This window comes from Aphelocoma coerulescens, chromosome 1A (assembly GCF_041296385.1).
Source record: "Aphelocoma coerulescens isolate FSJ_1873_10779 chromosome 1A, UR_Acoe_1.0, whole genome shotgun sequence".
Lineage (NCBI taxonomy): Eukaryota > Metazoa > Chordata > Aves > Passeriformes > Corvidae > Aphelocoma > Aphelocoma coerulescens.
In genome coordinates, this window is record NC_091014.1 from 64,070,764 (window position 1) to 64,084,861 (window position 14,098).

The 14,098-nt window shown below is 43.1% G+C and overlaps 2 long non-coding RNA genes across 4 annotated transcripts in view; both read right to left on the reverse strand.

Annotated features, from left to right (window-relative positions):
* The window catches only part of LOC138104230 (uncharacterized), a 29,348-nt gene extending 18,822 nt beyond the window's left edge, over positions 1 to 10,526 (reverse strand). For both annotated transcript variants that reach the window (XR_011147994.1, XR_011147993.1), the window contains exons 1-2: positions 9,969 to 10,526; positions 8,373 to 8,519 (exon numbers count right to left, since the gene is read on the reverse strand). This is a non-coding gene — a long non-coding RNA (uncharacterized lncRNA). The remainder of the gene's footprint in view (positions 1 to 8,372; positions 8,520 to 9,968) is intronic.
* A 471-nt stretch (positions 10,527 to 10,997) lies between these two features.
* LOC138104743 (uncharacterized) overlaps positions 10,998 to 14,098 on the reverse strand; it is a 59,358-nt gene continuing 56,257 nt past the window's right edge. For both annotated transcript variants that reach the window (XR_011148256.1, XR_011148257.1), the window contains exon 4: positions 10,998 to 11,698. This is a non-coding gene — a long non-coding RNA (uncharacterized lncRNA). The remainder of the gene's footprint in view (positions 11,699 to 14,098) is intronic.

Consider the following 14,098-nt stretch of genomic DNA (forward strand, 5'->3'; position numbering starts at 1 on the left):
CTGGGGATACATGCTGACTATAAAGGCTTCAGTGACTGCTGACAGTTTTACCACTTAACAAAGGTTTTATGAAAATCTGTTCCAACTTCTTGGCTGTTTATAAAGAATTTCTTTTGGCTACAATTTGCATATTTGATGTCCCCACAGATGTTTGCAAAGACCTTGTGAGTGTGTGTATGTTACTTGCTACAACATGAAGAACTTGAAAAGTAAATACAGTGAGAAGTAACAGTATATATCATTCCTCAACACAAGTCACTGGAAAATTGTTTGGAGGTTGTATGTCATGTACACAGAGGTTTCCACAGGTGTTCCCTGGAAACTCGATTGGAAGTCCTTGTTTTACAAAGGCTCCTGTACAACCAGTCTCAAGTCCCATGTGCTCAGAACCTCACAGCTGCATGAAGCCAATCAGGATATTTATTTCAGTACAGAATTTTAGAAGATGACTGAATCAGTCCCAAAGTGCACAGGCATCTAAACCCCATTGAAAATATCGACAATTAGACACTTAAACACTCTAAAGAGTTGGGAGTTTGGATATTGTATTGAAGGGGGCATAATATTCACATTCATAAACAGTAAATTACAAATGACAGCTGTCACGGTTTTACCCTAGAATTGGGAATAAATTAATTTGCAAACCAGCAGGGGGAAAAACCCCAAACTAACAAATGATGTTTAAATCAGATACAGTTACAGAATCAGGGTGAGGGAAAGGATTGTGCCCCTCTGCCCTGCTCTGCTGAAACCCCACCTACAGGGCTGCATCCAGTCCTGTGCCCAGCACAGGAAGGACAGGGAGCTGCTGGAGCCAGTCCAGAGCAGGGACACCAAGGGGAGCAGAGGGATGGAGCATCTCTGCTGTGAGGAAAGACTGAGGGAACTGGGATTGTTCAGCCTGGAGAAGGGAAGGCTTTGGGGTGACCTCACTGTGGCCTTGCAGTGCCTGAAGGGAGCCCACAGGAAAGATGGAGAGAGACTCTTGACAAGGGCCTGGAGTGACAGGGCAAGGGGGAATGGCTTCACACTGACAGAGAGCAGGTTTAGATTGGATATGAGGAAGCAATTGCTCCCTGTGAGGGTGCTGAGGCCCTGACACAGGTTGCCCAGAGAAGCAACCATCTTTTCAATGTGATGCAGGCTTTAGACAAGATGTTTTCTGTGATAATCTTTGCTTACTTAATAAATTATCAAAGGGACCCATTTCTTCCTGTCAATTTTAAATCACCTGTTGTGCTTTCAATATCTGTTGAAAAGTATTTGGAAGTGACCACAGTATCATTATGGAAACACAGTAACTTGGCTACTAATACTGCAAACAAGGCTGTGTTAAATGTACTGTTCATCTGGGGAAGAGGAGACTGAGGTCAGAGCTCACAGCAGTTCTGCAGCTTCTTCACCTGGGGAAGAGGAGGGGCAGGCCCTGATCTCTGCTCTGTGTGACCAGGGACAGGACCTGAGGGAATGGCTGGAGCAGTGCCACAGGAGGGTTAGGGTGGATATCAGGAAAAGGTTCTTCCCCCAGAGGGTGGTGGGACACTGAACAGGCTCCCCAGGGAATGGTCACAGCCCCACGCCTGACAGCTCCAGGAGTGTTTGGACAGTGCTCTCAGGGATGCACAGGGTGGGATTGTTGGGTGTCCTGAGCAGGGCCAGGAGTTGGACTGGATGATCCTGGTGTGTCCCTTCCAACTCAGAATATTCTACAATTCTACAATTCCACATTTCATCTCTGACACATGTAATAACTTCTGTGTGACACTGTCATCCTTAGAAACTCTTACTAGTACACTAAATCAGGTAGCCCAAGCCACTCTCACAAGTATTCTCAGTGTAATTAAAGCTAACGAGTGTTTATAGGTACATGCTTACTAGTACTTTTGATACCAGGGCTAAGAATAATTTGCATATGAGATAGAATCCAGTACTCAAGTTTAGGCCTGTAGAGCACATGACTTTTGCCTTTAGTTTTGAAAGTAGGGATTGCTTTCTGGGGTACCGGGATTATTTGCACAGAGGGTTTCTTGAAACTTAAAAAAGCCACCTGTCTGCCCAGCTTCTTTTTGAGACACTGTTTACACACAGAACTGCCCAAGGGCTTTGCTACAAGGCAGAGCCTTGGGTTCCTGGACCCAGTAATGAAAATGAGACCTGGGAGGCAGGGCAGGTAGCTGGCAGGGCAAGGAATCACAGGGTAGGGAAAAGGGCACCATCCCAGCACCTCTGAAGGAGGCAGAGGAGAAAGAAGCAACGGGATCAGGAGTCTCCATTGCTGAAGAGCAGTAGACAGAGTCCTGAGCTTGCCATGCAGCTTTTGGCATAGCTTTCTATTCCTCAAAAACTCCACAGAACAGCCATATCCAGCCATCAAAGTATCTGATTCCTGAGCACTGTGCCTTCTGTAAGGTCCCTGACCTCACAAGGGCATGTCTTTGCAAACAGAGGCCATTACACTTGAGAAGAAGAACATAGATGAGAAGACAAACTTCTGGCACTAATAAAGAGCTTTCTGGAAATCTGGAGCATTTTTCTTTCCCCCTTGCTTTTCACTTAGGTCACAGCTTAGGCTTTTCTAGCAATGGCTGGGAGCCAAATTCCGTAAAACTGCTAGAAAGGCAGTTCTCATACTATTTACAGCATAACTGGAAGCCAGAATTAGCAGATATCTCATGAGTAAGCTCATTCTCATGAGATTTCTGGTCCAACTTTGCACAATGGGGGAGATAGAAGTGTTATGGCAGGACCATCTTAAGCTCCGTACAAATATTACACGCCCAAACTGGTGCATTGCTTTAAACTGAAGTATTTTAATCAAAGGTGTGCCAGCACCCCAGAAACAGAAAAAGGGAGTTCCCTAATGACACATTTATCTCATATTCTGGCAGTGAGAGCTTTTCAAAGCCTCTTGTCTGTGTGCTGCACAAAGATGGGGCCAGGAAACAAGATGTTTACTCGCTGGTTTTGGTGGGGCTGTTCTTTTTCAGGAGCTAGGAGATGTGGTTTTGATTTCTCCCACTTTTTCCCAAACAGACCTTTTCCTTTCTCGAGATGAATCGTTAATTATTGGGGTATGAGGAAAAAGAAGACATGCCCCAGAAAGGTCAGGCTATTGGGCTTCTGAGGATCCTTCTCAGAGGGGACACGAGTTGGGGTGAGAAGCTTCAGGATGTGGGCATTTGCTGCATGTCTCCTACTGTAAAAACTCCAGTGCCAAGGGAACTTCAACCAAGCAATGCACCTGGAGTCTTCAGGTGCACTAGGAATAAGTATTACAGAGCCTCAGGGTGCCTAGTGTTGGACTTGAGGACCAAATAAACACATTTTATGGGTTTGGACCAATGTGCTCTTCCCTCTTCTAGTTTCTGGATTTGCAGATTGGTGTCCACATTTAGTTTCAATTTACTGTCAGGTAGCAAAAGTGAAAACCACACAATTATTCTGGGTGAACTTCCAATCTAAATTATCACCTCCTTTAATCTGAAGACACAAGATAAACCTAAATTCATAGGAGCATCTTCTTGCTAAGCAGCTATTTATTTGATGATTCAACAACACTTGAGGTTCTCATGTCAAGCTTTAAAGCAATTTGAAATGATGATTTATGAACTAAAATGGTATGGAAACCATATGTCAAGAGAGACAGGGAGCTTCATGGGCCTTCCTCAACAGCAGCAGCAGCAGGACTTCAATTTATTTCAGTGTGTTTAGACTTTAGCTTTAGCTTTTAAATTGGACTCAATGAAGAGTCCTTTTCTGTTACTGTTTCTGTTAGAAAGGAAGATCTGTTCCTATGCATACTAGAGGCAAGGCCAAAATTCTTTTTTTTAATATATATTTAAGAGCAGGATCAAACCACTATTTATTTATACACCAATTAAGAAGTTCCATCCTTCCAGCTGGGAAAATGCTGTCAGACCAAATTTGTTACGTACTGTACATTTTATTTTTGGAGCACGGAGCTAACAGCAAGTTGAGAGATTTTTTTCCCAGCAGAAAAGATATAGTGAATGTTTTCAGGCATTCCTGGAATTAGATCAAGTTTTGAACTGGAGGCAAAATCAGTGGCTCACATCACAAAAAACAATTTTAAAAAACCCCAAAAAAATGAAAAGAAAAAAAAGACTATCAAAACCTGTGCAATTATATTAGGCACAATAATATTAACAGCAATTATTGTCACTGTTATTTATTGATCAACGACTGTTGCAATTGGCATTTGGCAATAAATTCCCAAGAAGCTGTGGCTGCTCTACCCTGGAAGTGTCCAAGGCTAGGTTGGATGGAACTTAGAGCAACCTGGGATAGTAGCAGGTATCCCTGCCCATGGCAGGGGATTGAAACAGAATGATCCTTAAGGTCCCTTCCAACCAAAACCATTCCATGAACCATGATATCTGTGTTTTCAGGAAAAATAAAGTAATTTTCCAGCAAATTCTCATTCACTGTTTCCAGAACATCAGTCCCACTTCTCCATCTTGCTCATACTTGGTCTTCACAGCAAACAGCCCAGTGAACTTTTTATGGAGAAGCTTTTCTGCTGCAGGGTAAATTCTACCCAAATCCTACAGAACAGTTCCATGAAGCAGCTGGAATGAACATTTGTGATTTGCTTTAGAAACCTAACTGCAGAATTTACATTCCTCAGGGAACAGGGACATTATCTCTGATGACATTTTTTCCAGTAAACTGGCCTGAAGTTCAAATATTTGCAGCAAAATATTTCTGTTGACCATTGGGATATGTGTATGGATCACAACAGTGACACAAATAAATTTTAAATAGGTCAACGAGATAATTTCCAGGGCTAGTCAGGAAACAAGGATTCCACTCCACACCTAAGAAAAAACTGACACCACTGAGAAAAGTATTACTCAACAAAAGCTGAAATTTAACAAAATTACATGATCACCATTTGCAAGTCAATTGAATGAAGGTTCATCAACTAAATTATTTCTTTTATCTCATGTAATCTTACTGGATATAACATTCAAATCATGTTTTTTAATCACATTCTGGAAGGAGTTTTATCCATCTGAAACAGCTGCCTCTCTCAGCAGGTCTCTCTTGAGCTCAGAACATGAAGAGAAGAGGGGTAGCCCAAGAAATTATTCTTACAGAGTATTTTCTGCAACAATGCAGAATAATACAGAAAACATTACTTTTCTTTAGAAAAAACAAAAGCAAACAATTAATTTTCTGGCTTGCTCATACAAAAAAACCCCAAACAACCAAAACCCCAAAGAAATGGTAAAACCCACTTGATCTAGAAACTCCACAAACTTTTTGTACCCCAGGATCAATGCAACATCCAAAAGGATTTGGCATCAAGGGCATCCCATGGTTTGGGAGTACCTGATGAATAAGCAAGTGCTCAGAGGGAGGGACGCCTAAAGCTTTTTATAACATCTACAATAAACCTATGTAAACTCACTCCTCTGGCTCTGATTTCATTCACCTTGATACACTGGGCCATCATCTAAATGCAGTAAAATTCTGAGGAACTCGCAAATTACTGGCTTGAACCTGTTAGAACTGGTGGAACTTGACAAAAATAAGAACACCTTTCATTTTCCTCAGGCAGTGATGCTGAGAAGGCAAAACTTTTAGCCAAGGACAGGCAGCAGGACTCTTCAAATCAACCCATGCTCCATCAAAAACAAGTCCTGCAGGAAAATTTGTGTGTATTACACTGTGCTAGTAGCACAGTAGTAGTAAAAAGAAGGCAGTACACCTGAGAAATGTCTGTATTATGAAATATTTTGCATCTTGGCTAGTTTTTGTTATTCCCACAGCAGAAACAGCTCATCCTGTCTTTTTCATTCAAGAAGGAATTTTTTTTTGATGCAAAAGCTTCTTACAAAATTACATGTTTGGGATTCAACACTTCTAGATATTCACTTTTTCCCAGACTAAGATGGGAAAATACCCTCCTCAGGAAAAAAAAAAAAAAGTGCTTTGAAAAGTTGTAAGCATCTGAAATCAACATGTTTTAACAGATCACAATTTTTAATGTCAGCAGACCCAAAAGATGCTTGCAACAATCAGGATGAAAGAACAGTGCAATGCAGGTTCATTATAGCAGACTTTTTTCCTTTTTTAAAACTCCACAAGTTACTTGCTTTGGCATCTGAGAAAGGCCTTATGGCACATATATCCTAGGTCCTGCTACTTTTTTTCAAAGTTCTAAATTTCTTTTGTAGGAAGTATGAGATGCTGGTGTGAGGAGGAGGAGGAGGAAGGTGAGCAGGTCTGTTTGGGTTCTGTCCATGTCACTTGGTCTCTTAAGTTCTGGTCAGTTTTGGATGTTATCTTGTTTTGTCAGTGCCAGACATCTCTGTTTAGCAGTTTGATTGAAATTAACCCGTGTGGTCCTTAACCTACCAAATACCCCTGTGCTGGAGTCCAGGGGCCAGTGAGAAAACCAAAATGCTCAAAAACTTGCTTATTAACTTCTCTCAAAGCCGAGCACTGCTCTGAGCAGGAGTTTGGCTGTACTGCTTTGCTGGGAGAGACAAGAATGTGTACTTTGTGACCTGATATCTCATAAGGAAGCAGCAGAGGAGTTACTTAAATATCCCAGCCTCTAATGTGTTGAATGGGCACCGAGGCTGCTCGTTCCCTGCCATCTGTTCCGTGAGGAGTCAGAGCACTATGGAGTTCTTCTTTCAGCCTGACAGATCCAAAGACACTCTTATCTGAGAGAAAAGTGCCCTCAGGGGGAAATGGTAGGAGGTAAACCTTCTGCTAAGACTGTGCTTGCTGGCATCATGGCCATCATTCAGGAGTGCTGAAGAGAAGTGGGATTAGAGCAAAAACTGCTGACACGTGTTTGAATGAGACCTATGCAAGACTGTTGGTCAAGTAGTTCCCTAAATCTGCATCTATTCCAGGTGCATGCCATGATTGGTCTCCACAGGGGGTAGGGATGAGCCAAAGGGAAGCAGATCACAGAGTCTGCTTTTGGCATCCCTGCATTTTGGTTGCACAGCCACACATGAGCATGACCTTAGGCTGCCATATGGATGGGGCATCTTTGTGAGGTAGATTCTTCACAGCCTGGGTGGGCAAATGGAGCACCAGGAAAGGATGCCAGCGCAGGAAGCCAAGGGCTTGCTCAGCCCAGAGTGTCTACAGGGGTGGCTGCTTCCATTGTAAAGCCTTGGCCCGAGAGGACAAACACTGGGCAAGCAAAGCACTGCTAAAGTTGCCTGGGAAACAGAATGGGTTCCTTATGCCCATTCCACCATTTCCAGGGAAGGGCTGTGGGAGCAGCAGAACAGTGTCACCTCTGCACCCATCCAGCTGCTAGCTAGACCCCAGTGCACACCCCTGGCCTTCAGCTGCCTGTGCCCCAGCCCAGCTATGGTGGAGCTGTGTGACCCTGGATCTGACTGCTGGGAAAGAGCTGGGAAAAGCCTCACTGGAAGAGTCTCCTCTTCCCTTGGGAGCCACCCATAAGCTCAGGCCCTCACCTTTGGTGTTTGCATGAACTACAAAGCAGCTGTGCCTGTGCCTGGCCATGCACCTCACTGATCCACACGGGGTCCTGCCTCATTTCTCCAAATTTTCCTGGCCATCCTGGCTGCTCCTGATCACTGGCACTCAGGTACTGTGACACTTTTGCATTCAGGTGCTGCAGGGCTGCACCCTGGTTGGTGAGACTCTACCCTGCCCATCCTGTTGGCTCACAAACTGCCTTCCCATGGGGAGCATCATTAAACTCCCAGCTGTAGCTGCCTGCTCCATCACACCAGTTAATGGTGGGCACTCAGGAGAGGGAATAGCTAAGCCATGGTTATTTATCACTGGTTTAAATCAACTGAATTTAGGGACCTGTTTCTGATGCTTGGTAACCTGAAGAGAACCACTGTGTGTTTATTAAGGTGGGAAAGGCTTGTGTATTTGTTTTTGCTGTCAGGAAAATATTGTCCCCTGTATTCTCCGGAGATGTGTCCTGCTTATCTTCACATGACTGAAAGACTGGAAATTTCATCACTTCCTAGAAAGACTATCATACAACCTAAAGAATTCTTAGCATTAAGAAATACTAAGAAAGAAAGCATCTTCTGGGAGGAAAAGCTTTTAATCAGAAGCCTGTGAATTGAGCTGCTGACCAAGTAGCAGATTCTATGGGCAATATTTTTTGCTTTTGAGAGCCATGGACCACTGGAAGTGAGACCCCCAAAAATCCCAGAGAAACCAACCAACCAACCAACATGTTCCAGGGACCAGCTTTCTCAGTGCCAAAAGCACAAGGACTACCAAAAAACAGAGTAAGCAGGACATCTGAGCTGAGATGTCTGTACATTCCCACCCATTGGAAAACTCCCCACGGCTCCTGAGCAGCCTGGGGATCCCCACGGATCTACCTGTTGCCTCGTGGTTTGTTGCAAGTATGGTAAAGCTGTCAGGGAAGATTCCATGCATGTTCACAAAGACAGTTTGCTGTTTAGAGAGAACTATCTTCATCCAGTTCATGGAGACCTGATCTCCAATGATTTTTTCTGTGGTTTGATCTGTGTAAAAGGTCATTAAATATTAAAAAAAAAAGGGTAAAATATATCATATAAAATATAATGTAAAATAAAATATATTATATCTTTTTATTAATGTATATAATATTTTATGTTATATAAAATATTACATAAAAAAAGAAAGTTCCATGTGTATGGAAAATCACGCTATGAGAAGCCAGCATCCATAAAGGAGACAGAGGATGCCTGCAACTTTATTCGAATAAAGGGAGAGAAACCACTGGGACACTCACTCCTGGGGTTTTCTCTCTCGACGTTTAGGACGGTGCAGCCTCCTTTTATCCTAAACTCCCGCTTGTTGCCCTCTTCCTTTCCCCATTGGCTGAGGTACTAGGAAGGTACAGCCTTCCTGAACCGCCTACCACATATCCCCCTTTGTACTCGTCATTTTATCCCAAAGCTCAGAAACTCAGGCGTGCGCGGCCCCATTTGTCTGTTTCAGGGGGCAGACTGTCCGGGTTCTGTAACAAACCTGCCGCTTGAAGTTGGTAGAGACATTAAACCCCATTTCAAAGATGTATTAACAAAGGTATTAACCCCTACCCTCACCCATCCAACTGTTTGTAAAGACATTATCACACATCTTTCCTTTCACATGCAACCACTTGGTTTCTTTTTCAGTGACCACCCCAAGCTGACGTGGTTATCCTCTAATACCCTTCCCCTTTTAAGGCTATAGATTCCTTATCTCCTATTGGTACTGAATATTTTAAGCAGTGTTGCTGGAAAAAGCAGAGAGATTTACTTAAAGGCAGTGCAGTGCCTGCCTGGAGCCCCTTTTCCCAGTCCTGATCCAAGTGTGGGAGGGTATGTTTCTTTAAGGCTGGTTATGTGTTCATGTAACAAGGCAAGTGCATACGTGAAACGAGCTTCTGCTGAAGCTTTAAGTCTGCAGGGAATTTTCTAATGATCGTTTTTAGTTAATAGGCACAAGTTGTTAGCCTGAGCTGGGAAAGCCTTTTTTTTGTGTGAGCCAATTCCACCCCCTGTTTTTTTTTTCTTTCTTTTTTTTTTTTTTTTTTGTCATGGATTTAGTTCCCACAGCTAATGCACCTAATAATGAGACTGGGCAAGCGAATGCCAGCGTAATGATATGGAGCTTGTTTGGCCCTGACAAAGAACACAGAGCGGCTGGATGGCCTAAACGGCAGGCCAAGGGCTCCATTCATCCCAAAGGATCTCTTGCCTTGCGTGCCACCGAATCCCACAGAAGGAAGGCCGCACCTCAGGGCGGGCGAGGTGTCCAGCAGGCCCCGCAGTGCCCCCCACAGTGCCCCCCAAGCCCCCGGCGCAGGGCCTGTCACTAGATGGGGGGCGAAACACAGAAACAATCAAGGGTTAAGCCCTTGGCTGGATATTTTAATTGCTGTTTCCTAACACACATACGCACCAGCCAGTTAAGAGAGAGGGAAAACATCCTTTAAAACTTACCAGACAGGTTACAAGGACCTCGCTCAGCCGCAGCTCCCTCAGCTCCGGTGGACAGCAGGGGGTGGTGGTCTGTCTTTTTAACCGGCATTTTCCCCTCAGCGGTTTTCCTCTGCCCTTCCCCTCCTCTTGCAAGCTGAGTTAATAAACACCTAGCAGCTTACTCCGTGGCGTCTGTGTGCAAACAGCTCCCACTGAGCCAGTGAAAACTGTCCCTGCAGGAATTCCATTAGAGCCTTTTTCACCTTGGCCTCCCAGAGCACTGCACAAAGGAAGGTGGTGTTCCTGCATTCAGTCCATGGGACGGAGCAGGCCAGCCCAGATCTCTTCCCATCGTTCGTGTCCTGCCAGTTCAGTCACTCTGACTTTCTATTTCTGTGGCTTGGCTCCAGTTTTCCACTTGTCGCATCCCAACAAATCCTCCTCAACTCAGGGAACTCCGAGCATGAGAGAAGAGCAGGTTAAAATCGCTCTGGGCATGAGAGACCTAGGGCTGGCAGCAGACGGAAGCTCAGTGGTGTCCTAGAAGACCCCACTAGGACTCCTTCTCTGTACCAGGGATCAAACCAGAGGAAATTATGGGCTAAGCCTTGAGGGTATAATCGGAACTGTTTTGTAATACATAAAGTATTTTTTAAGTGGTAGGTTTTCTGGATGGTACGTTTACATTTTTTTTTCTGAATGTTTTTCTTTTACCAGAAAACTTGCCTGATACATTAAGAAAAAGAAAAGAAAAATACAAAGAATTGGTTTCACCATCTGTAAATCTTCTATTAAGAACAAGAAATAACAGAAGAAAGTCCATGTAATACTCTCATTTTTGTTCTATCAATGTTGTGCATTGGAATGAACAAGATCTTTTTTAAAGTATCTCTATGGATAAGTAATTTGAGAGGAATCATTTACTTTAATGTATTTTACCTCTTACAGAATATCTGCCAGCAAATGATCATATTCTCAGTACTCTACAAAAATATTCAGCACTGAGAAGATTTTTTCACAATTTACATAGCATTGCATTATTTTAAACTAATCTCCCTCTTTGCTAGAGGAAATAATTTGCTTTGGTGTAGCTGAGTCTATGACATGTTCTTTGTCCTGAGCTGGATGCCCATGAACTCCAATATTCGTGTGTGGAAATACTGACCCGTCCAAGGCTGAAATGTGTATAGACTGGTTGGTGGTGATAAACAAACTGTGAATGCTCACAGAAAGCTGACCTGAGGGGGACATTAGTATGGCTGGAGCAAATTCCTGTATAGATTTTAATGAGCTCTCATGGAGAAATGTTTGCAGAACCAGTTTGATCTGAAAGTGTCTGATGAGATGCTTCTATGTACAATCAGTACATTGGCAGGACCTCCATAAATCTGCCTTGCGCACTCTTTATGATCTTGTTATCAGGCACAGGGGAGATGCCATTACACAGATACATCTACTTTGCTTCCCTCTAAAGAAAATTACTGATCAGGCTTTGCAGGGAGATGGCACATGAAATTATGGATTCTGCTTTGCTACTGCAGGGTCTAGAAGGAAACTCTCAAGAAGGAATAGTCTGGGTTAGAGGTAGCATTGAGGTGTAGCATTATTATTTTTTTTTAATCAGAGCCTTTTACTGTACACTATAAAAACCCCCATTAGCATTTTCTTTTCAGATGCTCTGCTGCACCACAGCTGCTGTGACTCTGCAGTCAGGAAAGCAGAACTGGTGTGACTGCAATTCAGGAAAGAGGCTGAAAAGAGAGAAGAAAAAAAAAATAAGGCTTTCTAAGACAGCTTGAAGAAAGCATGCCAATTAAATTTTTAAAGAGAGACAGAGGGTAGGAAGAAAAGAAAAAAGAGCTAAAAATCTGGAGGAACCTGATGAAAGTTGGGGAGGGGAAAGGGGAAGGAGCACAAGAGAACCATAGAAATGAGAAGTGGGATGAAGGATGAAGTGAGGAAACTTAAGGCATTGTGCAGCAGCAGCAGCACACAGATTGAAGCCAATTACTAAGGGAGAAGAAGGACAGGAGGACCAGAAGAGGACATATGATAAAACAAGGAAAGAAATCCTTGCAAGGAAAGAAGGGAATCCACACAGAAACAAGAGAGAAAGTGAGGACAAATGTGATCAGGACAAGAAACCTTTCTTAGATCAGTGCTGTGTGACTGAACAGGAAGGCAGGGAACAAGCGAGACAGGATGTGTATACAAAAACATTTTCCCATTGTTCCTTCCAGTGAGCATTTGAATTTCACTGCAACCAGTGGCTTTGCACTTGGTGGGGAACCTCGAGTGTCACATCCCACTGGTGGGGGTAGAAACAGCCGTTCACCAGCTCAGGTGCAGTGAGGAACCCTCTGGCACCATCATGGAACCTCCAAGGAAAAGTGTCTCCAGCTGGGGCAGGGTTAGCCTGAAGCCTTGGATGTTCACTGCACCTCTCATTGCAGTGCTGTGTGTTCCACATGGATGTGACACTACTCAGAGAGTAATTCCTAGCACAGTGGCTGTGCCGTGACATCATTTAAAGCCCAGGATTCAAGTTGTATTTCCTACAAATGACATTTCTGAGGCTCCCTCACATTTCCCACCCAGCTCAGTTTAACCACATCCTGGGATAAAAGAAAGGGGAGCAGCTTCTGTGCTCCCCATTCGTGTCTCAGGGATCCTCTGTGCCACAGCTGCTCTGGAAACCTCTCTTCTGTCCAGAGAAAAAAGATTTAGGAACAGATTGAAGGTATGGGGGCACCTAAAGGCACAGCCAAACACTCACAGAATTTTTCAGGAACACCTCAGCTGCCTCAGTGCTTTTCTAGTGCCTGTCTTCATCCTAAGGTGCCAACATGCCTTTGAAAAGTTGGCCTTTAGCCCCTTACCCTTATAAAAGTATTTCCCCTGGAATAAATGACAGGCAATTAGTTTAAGAATGAGGCACTCCCTTTTAAATCCAGTACAAATAGTGAGAGTAGATAAATCACCACAAGACCAGTGACTCCAGATAGATATTTCGCCAAAGTAAACCATAAGAATATAATTTTTAAGCTGCCTATGTTAATGCATGGATATAATGTTTAAATCCTCTTACAGAAGTTTTTAAAATATAGTTCTCACTTAGCAACTGTTTTCCAAAATAAAGGTACTAATGTCAGAATTACGGTGTGTTGAAAAAGAGATTTTCTGAAAGCTGGTGATACATCCTGAGATGCAGATGTGAATGAACAATTAGATGTTAAAAATACTGAAAATCTTATAATATTTTTAAAAAACCAAACATTTAAAAACCAAAATCCATCAACTAGCTGGGGCAAGGAAGAAAATTACTTCACAAGTACAGTGGTGCAAAGTTTTTCATTATCATGTGCTTGACCAACCACTTTCAAAAATATCAAATCAGAGAGATAAAAAGTGATAATCCACACAGAGATGATTTTCATGTCTTTTTCAATACATTTGTGTCTATTAATGCTCATTGACAAAGATTCTCAATGACCACCAGTTACAGAAAAAACCCTTCCAGCTAATTCAGGCACTCAGGGATGAATAACTGCTGGGGAGGAATGAAATCCATTAACAAATGAGGACAAGGAGGAGGAAGTTCAAAAGAGCAACAGTGAACTCCTTTTCTAAATGTATCATCAGGACAATAAGCCGGAGTTCTCGGAGAAGGAACGAGTATCCTGTGAATATAAACTGTTGGTAAATGGCAGGAAAGAGACCTCCTGGCACTTGTGAACATGCAAGAAACATCTGGTGCTGGCCAGTCATACCAAACCTCAGGTGACACACGGAGCATAGTGACACCCTGCACTTCAGATGCCAAGTAGCCCAGGGACATTTCAAAATCAGAGGATGAGAGGTTGCAGGAGATGTCTCTGGATTTTAATCTGTCATGTGCTTATCTAGCAAAATAATAAAAATCAATCAATCAATCAATCAAATCTTCAATTTTGATGAAAATTGAATGGTTTTGACTAGACAGAAAACCCACTGAAATCTGTTGAGATTTATTTACCTTGCTGTAATTTTAACCTCTTTGGCTGTAAAAAAACCCCAAAAAACTGATGCTGATTTACATCTTCTGAGGTACCAGCTCCATTTCTAGAAAGTGTTCCCAAAAAATAGCAAAATGCTCAGTGTGGGAGGAGTCT